This window comes from Cucumis sativus, chromosome 7 (assembly GCF_000004075.3).
Source record: "Cucumis sativus cultivar 9930 chromosome 7, Cucumber_9930_V3, whole genome shotgun sequence".
In the NCBI taxonomy this organism is placed as follows: domain Eukaryota; kingdom Viridiplantae; phylum Streptophyta; class Magnoliopsida; order Cucurbitales; family Cucurbitaceae; genus Cucumis; species Cucumis sativus.
The window spans coordinates 8,823,379-8,835,834 of NC_026661.2; the positions used below are offsets into that span (position 1 = coordinate 8,823,379).

General features: G+C 36.2%; 2 long non-coding RNA genes across 2 annotated transcripts; one reads left to right on the forward strand and one right to left on the reverse strand.

The window, feature by feature from the left end:
• Positions 1–5,403: 5,403 nt before the first annotated feature.
• LOC116405014 lies at positions 5,404–5,769 on the reverse strand. Its single transcript, XR_004218070.1, has 2 exons — positions 5,625–5,769; positions 5,404–5,519 (listed from the first exon to the last, which is right to left on the reverse strand). It is a non-coding gene; the product is annotated as an uncharacterized LOC116405014 (long non-coding RNA).
• Positions 5,770–6,412: 643 nt separating this feature from the next.
• Positions 6,413–11,470, forward strand: LOC116405004. Its single transcript, XR_004218055.1, has 2 exons — positions 6,413–7,120; positions 11,075–11,470. It is a non-coding gene; the product is annotated as an uncharacterized LOC116405004 (long non-coding RNA).
• The last annotated feature ends 986 nt before the right edge of the window (positions 11,471–12,456 follow it).

A 12,456-nucleotide genomic window follows, 5' to 3' on the forward strand; every position in this document is an offset into this window, starting at 1 on the left:
ACCACTTTAACAAAATGATTTCAAATTTCAGAATTAACCACATATCATTCCAACGCACTTAACTTCCACAAATCAAATAATTTCACACATAACACCCAATTTTTTTTAATATAACCCACATTAAAGTTAACTTACTAGTTTTGGGGTGTTGTAATCTTTCCTCCTTTGAGAAACTTTCGTCCTTGAAAGATCTAATCCTCGAATAGCTCGGGATAATGCGCTCTCATGTTGTCCTCTTTCTCTCAAGTAGCTTCCTCAACCTCGTGGTTTCGCCACAAAACCTTGACCAATGTAATTCCTCTGTTACAAAGCAGTTTAACTTCCTTAGCCAAAATCTCAACTGGCCGCTCCTCATAGCTTAAGTTGTCGTTAATTTGCAACGGTTTGTAGTCGACTATATGTGAGGGATCTGCCACATACTTCCTCAGCATGGAGACATGAAACACATCATGAACTGCAGATAATTGCGGAGGCAAGGCCAAATGATAAGCTACAGGGCCAATCCTTTCAAGAATCTCAAACGACCCTACAAAACGTGGACTCAACTTCCCTTTCTTCTCGAATCTTAGAACACCCTTTATAGGTGCTACCTTCAGAAAAATCATGTCTCCTACGTCAAACTCAAGATCCCTACGTCGTTCATCAGCATAGTTCCTCTGTCTGCTCTGTTTGTCAATATGCGAGCTCTAATTTTCTGTGTGGCTTCGTTGGTGGGCTGAACTAGTTCAAGGCCTAACATTCTCTGCTCACCAACCTCACCCCAACAAACCGGGGATCTACAACTTTTACCATACAAAGCTTCAAACGGTGCCATGCCAATGGTAGCTATTATAGGCGAACTCCATCAAGTTCAAGTGGGAGTCCCAACTCCCTAAGAACTCCAACACACAAGCTCGCAACATATCCTCCAGAATCTAATTCAAACGCTCTATCTGACCATCAGTCTGAGGATGAAAAGTTGTACTGAAGTCCAATCTCGTGCCCATGGTAGCCTGAAGTCCTTTCCAGAACTTGAAAGTAAAACGGGCATCTCTATCAAAAACAATGGATACCGATACCCTATGCAACCTCACTACTTCAGTTATATACAATTATATGGGTTGCCCGGGACTCAAACCCAGAACTTGTGCCCACTTACTGGCAGTATAAGTGGACTTCCCTGGAATGAAGTGTGCTGACTTCGTGAGTCTGTCAACAACAACCCATATCACTGTATAACTCTTCAGGGTCCTAGGTAGTCCAGAAATGAAGTCCATAGATACATTCTTCCACTTCCACTCTGGCACACCCAAGGGTTGTAACAACCCTGCTGGCTTTTGTCTTGGTGCCTTCACCTTCTGGCACACCAGACATTTACTAACAAAATCTGCCACCTCTCTCTTCATATTTCTCCACTAGTAAACTCGCTTCAAATCCTAGTACATCTTTGTACTGCCTGGATGCATAGAAAATGGGGAACTATGGGCCTCAGTCAACAACTCGGTCTTAACTGTATTGTCTGCTGGCACACATAATCGTTTGTCAAACACGAGTCCCTCATCAGTGGATATAGAGAACTCCTCAACTTGCCCTCCTTCTACTAAGCGGCGCTTATCCACCAAATAAGGGTTAGTGAGCTGGGCAATAATAATTCTCTGCCTCAAAGTTGGCTGTACTGACAATTGAGCTAACTGTGAGGTAACTTCCCCTACTAAAATTACAAGCTCAGCTCTCTCAAGGTCTCTATGCAAATGAACCTGCCTAATAATGAGTGCTGCAGAATGTGATATCTTCCTACTAAGAGCATCAACTACCACATCCGCCTTACCTGGGTGGTATAAAATCTCATAGTCATAGTCTTTAACCTACTCGAGCCATCTTCGCTGCCTCAAATTCAACTCCTTCTGAGTGAAGAAGTACTTCAAGCTCTTATGGTCGGTGAAGATCTGAATCTTCTCACCGTATAAATAGTGCCTCCAAATCTTTAGTGCAAAAAACTACTGCAGCCAACTCTAAATCATGTGTAGGATAGTTTTGCTCATGACTTTTCAACTGACGAGAAGCATAAGTAACCATCATATCTTGTTGCATCAAAAAGCAACCCAGTCCTTTCTTAGAGGCATCATTGTATATCACATAATTACCAGATCCATTAGGCACTGTAAGGACCGATGCAGTAACGAGTTTTTGCTTGAGATTCTAGAAACTGCTCTCACACGCTGGACTCCAAACAAAAGGAGTCCCCTTCCTGCTTAGTTGGGTCAAAGGACTAGCTATATGAGAGAACCCTTCCACAAACCTCCTGTAATAACCTACTAAACCTAGAAAACTTCGAACTTCACTAATTGTAGAAGGTCGAGGCCAATTGGTAACGACTTCGATCTTTGCTGGGTCCACAGAAAGTCCCTCACTGGATACTACATGACCAAGGAATGACACCTGCTTCATCCAGAACTCGCACTTGGAAAACTTGGCATACAACCTATTGGCTCGAAGGGTCTCGAACACCTGATGCAAATGCTCCTCATGCTCAGCCTCTGCCTTGGAGTAAACCAAGATGTCATCAATAAAAACTATCGCATAAATGTCTAAGAAATCCTTAAACACCATGTTCATCAATTCCATAAATGCAGCAAGAGCATTTGTCAAGCCAAAGGACATTACAATAAACTCATAATGTCCATAACGAGAACGAAAGGTCGTCTTAGATATCATTGTGCCTAATCCTCAACTGGTGATATCCCAAACGTAAACCGATCTTAGAGAACATCGTGGCTCTCTGTAGCTGATCAAATAGCTCCTCATTTCTAGGCAATGGATATTTGTTCTTGATTGTCACCTTATTAAGCTCTCTATAGTCAATGCAAAGACGCATCGACCCATCTTTCTTCTTCACAAACAACATTGGTGCTCTCCAAGGTAACACACTAGGTCGAATAAAACCCTTGTCCAGCAATTCCTGCAACTAGACCTTCAGCTCCTTCAGTTCTGCTCGCGTCATTCTGTATGAGGCTCTCGATATGAGACCAATACCTGGTTCGAGCTCTATGGCGAAGTCAACCTCTCTGCAGCGCGGAAGCCCTAGAAGCTCTATGGCGAAGTCAACCTCTATGTCTGCATTTGTAACATACTCCACTTCCTGCTAGGTAACGACCCGAGTGAGGTCTTCCATAATTAAGAGTCATGAATAGTACCTTCAAGGTTTGGCCTGTCTGAGTAGTCTTTGTCAGTGCCGTTGGAACAAACCATTGATCTCAAATTCCTTTGTGGTGCTACTATAGGCTGCTGCTCAGTCTTCCGTATGTCCCGAAGTTGGCCCCTTCTCTACAGCCTTGCCAATCGTCCTCTCATACAAACTCAGGTCTACTGCCATGCACAGCGCATCAACTTGGGTGGTTGGTCAAGGACGCGAACGAAACCCTAGATCTCTGACTTGAGACTTTGACGAACTTGTTAGCTCTCTCAACCTCAGTTCTCACTAAATCGGGTGCAAACTGATAACACATCGAACTTCTGATCATACTCTTCCATGGTCATGTTACCTTGCTCTAGTTTTAGGAACTCTCGCACTTGGCCTCTCTCACTGTGGCAGAGAAGAATTTGGCATAAAAGTTCTCCTTGAGCGGCTCCCAGGTGATCTTACTTATATCTCCACTCAACATCCTCTCTATGGACTCCCACCAACCTCTGCTTCTATCAATCAGTAAGTACCAGCGTACTGAATCTTCTGGTCATTAGGCACTTCATATAACGAAAGATGGTCTCCACCAAACTCAACCACATTTGTGCTTTGGTGGGATCTGCTAAAGATCCATCAAAAGTTTAAGGGTTATACGTCCTCAAGTCCCTCAAGTGCTTGGCTTCGGCTAAAAGCATGCCTGGTAAGTGTTGGGCTACAATTGGAGCCTGAACTCCTGTAGCTGGAATCTGATCACCTACAGCCGATGCCTGAACAAAGCTGTCTAGGTCTGTGAGGCAGGCTGTCGTTGTGCCATCACTTCAAACAATAAGTCTCTGTACCTTTGCTCCATAGCAAAGGTCTGCTTGAGTAACAGGTGCAGTAGGGTTGACAGCTTGTACAGTTGGTTGTTCCCCGGGCTGTCCTCCAGGTTGTGCTTCAGGTTGTCCCGCAGGATGGTTACGTCCAGCTCCTCTACCTCCAATACCACCTCTATGAACACTTCTACATGGCAGCATTTTTTTCCTAATTTCCACCATTAAAAGTCTTTTACTACGAGTTCATTCATAACATGCTTACTTATCTAGTTTAATTCATGCAAGGTCATATGCACAATCTTAAATTATATCATAAAAATGTACCTGGCGAGTGACGAAAGACCGTATTAACCATAGGGATAAAATCAAAGACTTACATCGTAAGTCAGTCTACAAAATCTAAAACTTTGACTCTGATACCAACTGTAACGCCCAACTTTTCTAGAAGGTTTAGGTCATTACTATTTAAGTAAATATAGATTTTTTTTTTAATATACAAGAAAATAAATTAAAATTTGAGGAAAAACTTTAAATAATAAAAATAAATAAATAGTTAAAATAACTAATCTAAATACTACTTTCGGCCCAAAAAGAGGAAATATACTTAAAGTAATTGAACTGGAGTTCTGAAATAAATCTATGAAAATATAACTACTGAAATATAAATGTGAAAGAAAACTGAACGGTTCCCTATGGCGATCCACGGTCACTTCTTATCATTCGCCAGTTTGCCCTTGCCTCTACCCTTACCTGAAAACTAAACATTTAAAAGAGTGAGTATAAATTTATACTTAGTAAGAGACCCATATTGGTCTCAGTATGTGTCTGTTAACCTAGAGTCATGTAACATGGTACTGCATACTATTGCGCTCGAATGCATACTATCCAATGGTCCCGTAGGGACACATTTGGGCTCTCGGTGAACCCGAAGGAATAACCCTATAGGAGAGTCGGGTTGTAAGTGATCCCATCGAATCACATCTCAAACCAGCCACATAGGCATACATAGGTGGTGAACCCGAGGGACCCTCATATGGTATGACTCTAACAGGCAAAACTAACAGAACACTATAGCCTATACATGCTTATCATAGCATCAACATCTTAGCTCAGTTACACATAACTCAAAAGTCACATATTTGATCATAGCATGCCTCAACAAAGAATATTATATCTAAATCATAATATGGTTTACTAAGTAACTATTTATACGGCCATCTCAAATAGACATATTATACATCTCTTACTTACACTACTAAACAATACATAACATACATGCAACTTCCAAGTAGGGTTTAGTACGAAAAATCTCTTACCTGGAGATTCACAAAAGAAATAGTACTCCTCTGATTGAGAGTCAAATCCTCACAATAAACTCAGTCCTAAACATGAACAAAATTAAACTTAATAATTTTGTCAATCTATCACTTTACTGTTTAATTAGGCAACCAATTCAATCAAACTTACCCCAAAGATTTAAAGTTGATCTCAATACAACCTTAAATTGAAATTTGCACAATTCAATTCCTCAACCACACCTTAACCTTCAAAAAACATAATACAACTCATTCCAGTGCTAACTTATTTAAGACCCAAAACAATAATTATTTGGGCGTACCAAACCCAACAAGAACTAAGCAAAAACTCACCAAGGGCTTAAATATGTTGCAGACGGCTAAAACTGAAGGTGGCTCGGCTAGCAAGGCTTCGGCTCGGGTCTTGAGACTCACGGCTCGCATACGGCTCACACAGGATCGACTCAGTTGTGTATGGCTCGCGTACGGCTTACATGGAACGGCTTGGATCAAAGAGATGACTCACGCGGCTCGGTGAAGGGACACGGCTTGAACTGACGCGGCTTGGACGTGTGGCTCGCGAAAAGAAAATTGTCATGGCTTGCATCCTTGACTGTCAAGCGCGATGATGTCCGGCGGTGCTGTGCAAGTGGAGGCTACGACCGATGATGGTTTCGACAAAAGAGAGGGTTACGATCGACGACGCGAAGGAGGAGCGCACGGCGGAAGATAGGGGTCGTTCGACTGTCCGATGCAACACGAGTCGACACGGCTGGAGAGAAACGAACGGTTGTGCTTCGTGACCGTGATGCTTCGACTATGCGACCGTGACGAGGACTCTCTCACTGGAGTGTTGTGCGCGACGATGGCTGAAGTGGGGCGGCGACTGCTCTAGGGTTGAATGGTGAAGAAGAAAGAGGGGTGGAGAAGATGGACATGAAAAATGAAAGAGGCTTATTTAATATATACAATAATAATAATACAGTATTATTATCATTACTATTGTCATTATCTTTATTATCATTATTTAATTTCCCCAACGAACTCATTTTTTTCTATTTCAAATAATTTTTCTCTTTCTTCATTACCGACTCAATATATCATCAATAACTTCTCTCTTTTCCATAATAATTATATTATGAATAATTATATTATCCCATAATATAATTATTCTTATTCCTCTATAACTTTGCTTATACTGATAAACAATAATTACTCATAATACTTCAAACTTTACAAATTTAATTTACCAACCAATCAATCCAAAAATCACCACTTTAACAATAGGATTTCAAATTTCAGAATTAACCACATATCACTCCAACGTACTTAACTTCCACAAATCAAATAATTTCACACATAACACCTAAAAAATTTCAATATAACACACATTAAAGTTAACTTACTAGTTTTGGGGTGTTATATTGAAATCAATCATTTCCTTCATCCACCTTCATCTACGTTTGTGCCCAGCTCTCACGACCACCATCAAAATATTTTTCTCTCCAGTGAATCGTGTTTGTGAGATAGCCAGATTCAGCATTCACCACCCACAAATCTCCAACTCTGAACCCATTCGGTTAGATACCCACCTAAAATCGGACTGATTCTGATTCAGCAGTCACAACCCACACGTTTCAGCAGTCACCGGTGAACCTATTTGATGAGATATCTGGTGAACCCATTAGTTTGTAGCTTTAAAAAAGATAAACTCTTATACTTTTGTGTACGTTACTCTGAACGCTTTTGTTTACTGTGATGTTCTATGCTAATTTGTATTGTTTTCTAACATATCTTCCAATTGCTAGGAAGAAGTTGCTTAAGTGATTCTTAAAGAAGGGTAAGGAGAGGTAATGATTCATACTCCTTGAAAATTAAATCTGTATTTTTATTTATTTGTATTATCTTTAAGATTTTGAAAAGTTTTTTTTACGCTTGTGTATCCAAAGAATGAATGGATGCTTTCGATTTGTAATTATTGAATTGGTTTGTGCTTCAATATTACAAAATCTTGGAGCATGCATGCATGTATATTTTAATTGATTGTGCGATGATAATATACTCATGCACACGAGTGCACATGCACTTTTTGTATTTAATTGAAGTTTCTCTTCTTTTTTTTTAAGTTGCTCATCGGTCTTTTGTAGATATATTTGGTACTTGGTATATGTTGTCAGTATTTAAGCGTGTCGGAGGGCTTTTTAACACACCTCAAATTGTTAGTAAAAGAAAATCAAACTAATTACTTCCATTCATTTGGAATTATAATGTCATAATGATGGTTAGAAGTTTGTGTTTGGTCTTCGTCGATGGTTTTAATTTGAGATTTGCTTGTTAGTTGATTGAGTGATACGATTACGAGTTTTGTAGTTGTTTGAGTGTATATAGAACTTTTTGGTTGTTTGGGTTTATATAGAACTTGTTAGTACGTTTTTGGAATGTGGATAAGAATTTAATTTCTTTTTCATATGTGCTTATTTGATAGTCTTGCTTTATTCTAATTGTTTGGTTGTTGGGTGTATATAGAAATTTACATTAATTATATTTAGTCTTCAACTTTTTAATGACCAAGTTAGAAAATTTTGAGAAACTACTAGATGATGCCAAGAAACCATTATATCCTAATTGTAAAATTTTTACCAAAATATCTACCTTGATAAAATTATATAATTTGAAAGTTAAATTTGGATGGAGTGAAAAGAGTATCACGGAGTTGTTAAAATTAATTGGTGACATCTTACTACTCCTAATGAAATCCCTACTTCTACTTATGAAGCAAAAAGATTTTGTGTACTCTTGGAATGAAGTACGAGAAGATACATAAATGTAGAAATGATTGTTCTTGTTTAGGAAAGAACTCTCTTATGCAAATGTACGCCCCTTTCGTGATGTTATTATTTTTAGATTTTGAGTTTTCACTTATAGTCATCGGATATAGTGTGTTTATTTGATATGTGAATATATATGTGTGTGTGTGTGTGTATGTGTTAGATGATGTGTATTTGTTGTAGTACTTTATGGAAGTGTGAAAAAGTGTGCTGGTATATTATGTGTTGGATCTTATTCATTGCGGGTGAAATAGGAATCCTATTGGTTTGTCATAGAGGAAATGCATTTATTTGATATGTGAATATATATAGGTGTTGGATTATATGTATTTGTTTAATCTATATGAAGAAGTGTGGAAAGTGTATTTGATGTGTATAAGGTTTGCCATGGAGTAGTAGCTCTAGCATTCTATAGCTAGCAGCGTGCCAACAATTTTTTTTACATTTTTCACAATATACGATGATGAACATTTCCTCTCATAATTCGAGACAAATAATATCGGTTTTGATGTCATAAAAAATGGACAATAATGCAACAATATAAAAAAATAAATTTAAAAATGGGCCAGAAACAAGGTTTTGATGTCGTTTTAAAAATGACATTAAAGGTGTCTTTAATGTCAGTTTAGAAATGACATCAAAGGCCTCTTTAATGTCGGTTTAAAATCAAAATCAAAAGCCAAGGACATTCAAGACCTTCAATAAACCATCAAAGATATTGATTTTAAATTGACATTAAAGGCCTTTGATGTCGGTTTTAAACCGACATTAAAGAGGCCTTTAATGTCGTTTCTAAACCAACATTAAAGTCAAATCGACATTAAAGGCTTTTATAATGCTTGCAAAGACGTCAGTGTGACAACTGACATTAAAGGCAAAATTTCTTCTAGGGATTTGAGAATTTTTGGATGTGTCATATATGTTCCAATTGCTCTATTACAACGTACTAAGATGGATCCTCAAAGAAGGCTAGAAATATATGTTGGATTCGATTCTCCATAAATTATTAAATATCTTGAAATCTTGAACCTCTTACGGGTCTACATGATTTATTGATTATCATTTTAATTAGACAAATTTTTCAACGTTATAAGGAGAAATTAAAAAAATTGGAAAAGAAATTACATGAAATGTATCATTATTGTCTCATTTGGATCCTCGTACAGATCAATGTGAACTTGAAGTTCATAAAATAATTTATTTGCAAAATATATATAGCAAATCAGTTACTAGATGCATTTGTAGATGCAAAGAAAGTAACTAAAACACATATGAGAGTTGCAAATGTCTCATAAAAAATTGATATCCCATAACAAACTTGATTAAAGATAAAAATCCTTGAAATAGAAATTGGTCAATAACTCGATTAAGGATATGGATGTTCCAGAAGAAATCCTATGACACAAAATATCGAGAGATAAAACAACTAAGACAGGAAAGAGATGGAATATAATTAATGCAGTTGTTGATAATAGTTTGCACTTGATACTATATTAAAAAATGAAGATCCATAACCAAATTCGTTGAAGAATGTCGACAGAGAAAAGATTGGTCTTTGTGGAAAGAATCAATTGAGGCAAAATTAAATTCACTTTCAAAATGTCAAGTTTTTGAATCAGTAGTCCAAACAGCAAAAGGTGTCAAACCTGTGGAATATAAATGGATATTTGTGAGAAAAAGAAATGAAGATAATGAGATTACAAGAGATGAAGGAAGATTAGTTGCACAAGGTTTTTCACAAAGACCTGGTATTGACCATGAGGAGACATATTCTCTGATGGTGGATGAAATCACATTAAGATTTTTTATTGGCTTGGTTGTGTATAAAAATTTGGACATGCATCTTATGGATGTAGTCATAACATATTTATATGGATCTCTTGATAATGATATTTAAATAAAAGTTCTAGAAGGATTTAAGATACTTGAAATATATAAATCAAGTTTTCGAGAACTATATTCAATAAAGTTACAGAGATCATTATATGGATTAAAACAATCAATACTAATGTGGTATATAATCATCTGAGTGAATATTTGTTGAAAGAAGGATATCAAAATATTCAAATATGTCCATGCATTTTTATAAATAAATCATAGCCAAGATTTGTTATTATAACTCTATATGTTGATGATTTAAATATAGTCTGAACTCTTGAAGAGCTTTCAAAGACAATAAAATATCTTAAGAAAGAATTCAAGATGAAAGACCTCGGAAATACAAATTTTTGCCTCAGTTTGCAATTTGAGCATTTGGCATATGAGATATTTGTTTATCAATCAACTTATATTGGAAATTTTTTTAAAAGACTTTATATGGATAAAGCACATCCATTGAACATTCCAATGCAAGTTCGTTTACTAGATGTAAAGCAATATATATTTCAACCCCGAGTTGATAATGAAGAACTTCTTGACCTATAAGTACCATATCTTAGTGCAATTGTTACACTTATGTATCTTGTTAATAATACAAGACCAGATATTGTATTTTTAGTAAATTGATAACTACATCTTCCTTTGTGGACTTAGAAGCACTGTGGTTTCTTTAAGAAGTTTGAATATAGTCTTTGTTATTGTGTAGAATTGTAAGCTGCTAGTTTTCTTGTTAAGGCTCATTCAATTTACCATTTTAATCATTTCACTTAAAATTGTTGACCCACTTGCATCTTGGAGTTATTTTATTTCAAATTCTTGATAAGCAAATCAAAATTTGGGATGTATCTACTGGACAATGTAATATAACTGTGCAACATCATACAAACAAGGTAAGAATCTCAATTGTATTGCTTTGATCGTGTGTGTTCGAGTTCATTCATTCAAACTTGCACCAACAATGATCTGTTCATGAGCATGAATGTAAGCAAGCTTTGAGACATCTCACATTCACCTTTTGCTGAATTTTATACATAAAAAGTGAAAAGTCTAAATTTGAGCATTTTCATATTAATTGGTTTGATCTTTTTTTTTTTTTAGGATGAAATCTATTATCATTAATCCTTCTAGGAAAGAGTATGGTTTGATGGTGAATTACTACACAAGGAGAGGTGATATGAACGGTGCACGTGAAATCTTTGAAAATATGCGAGCTAGGGAAATAGAACCATGGTCTCATGTCTACACAAAGTAATAACTACTCCTATTTTCTCCCTTTCTTTCGTCATATGTTAATTTGATCTCAATGTTAGCTTAATATTTTTGCTTCATTTATTGACATAAAGGTCACCATTCTAGTTTTGAATATGGTTAAAGTTTGATTGATTTGTATAGAAGGCCAATTAAGTATTTTATGCTTGAAATATATATTTTGATGGTAGATATGTCGTTGCAAAAGTATATTTACTATATTAATTCAATCTAAATATTTTTCAAGTGTGTCGTTTTGCGATAATAGTAAGCTTTAATGATGTGCAACATTATTCATACCATCTTTTGTTAGAAAAATGAAAGAAGAGAAGGAGGCATAGAAATGAGCTTGGTAACTTACACCATTCTTGTTGGTGGATTTGCCAAAATGAAAAATGCAGAGTAAGTAATTATTATTAAATGTGTGCATGCGTAGGTTCATAAAATTTTCGTTATATATATACATATATTTCTTTTGCATATATAACGTTATAAAATATGGCCACGGGCGTGTTGCACTCATAGAAGTACATAATCATTGTGATGCTATTGTGGATGGAGCAAATGTTGGCCTCTGTCAACATAATTTTGTAGATTATGGATTTAATCTTCCTCATGTTGTAAAGTATATATTTTGGTCTTACATAGCCAGCCAAGCTAAGCGATTATGAAGATTTGTTTAGCATTTTATGAGAATGGTGATGCATTAAAGATTCGATTTTATTGAAATCTTGTTCCTTTTAATAAAGATGTAGCACTTCATTTCACATGCTATCTGTCAATGCTCATCATATATTAATTATTGAAATCTTGTTTCTTTTAATAAAGATGTAGCACTTCATTTCACATGCTATCTGTCAATGCTCATCTATTAGTCTGTTTTGATATATTTGTAGGTTGCATCTATTTTTCCATATATTTATCTTTGATCAATACCTAGCTAGTGGAGTATGGACTTCCTTATATTCCATGTTCTTTTACTATTTGGGATTTTCACCTTGGATATATGAAATTCATTAACTATTTTCATTTGAAAGAAAAAACGATCCAATAGGAGTTTGTAAGATTATTTATCATCTCCATTATTCAACTTTCTCTATAAAACAATGTTGTTATTGATGGGTAAATTTATACAATTAAGAGTAAGAAGCCTGTAGACTAACATTGCTAAATTGAACATTTAAAATTTGCTTTGAAGTCAGAGTCGAGGATAGTATAATTATTCTTTAGTT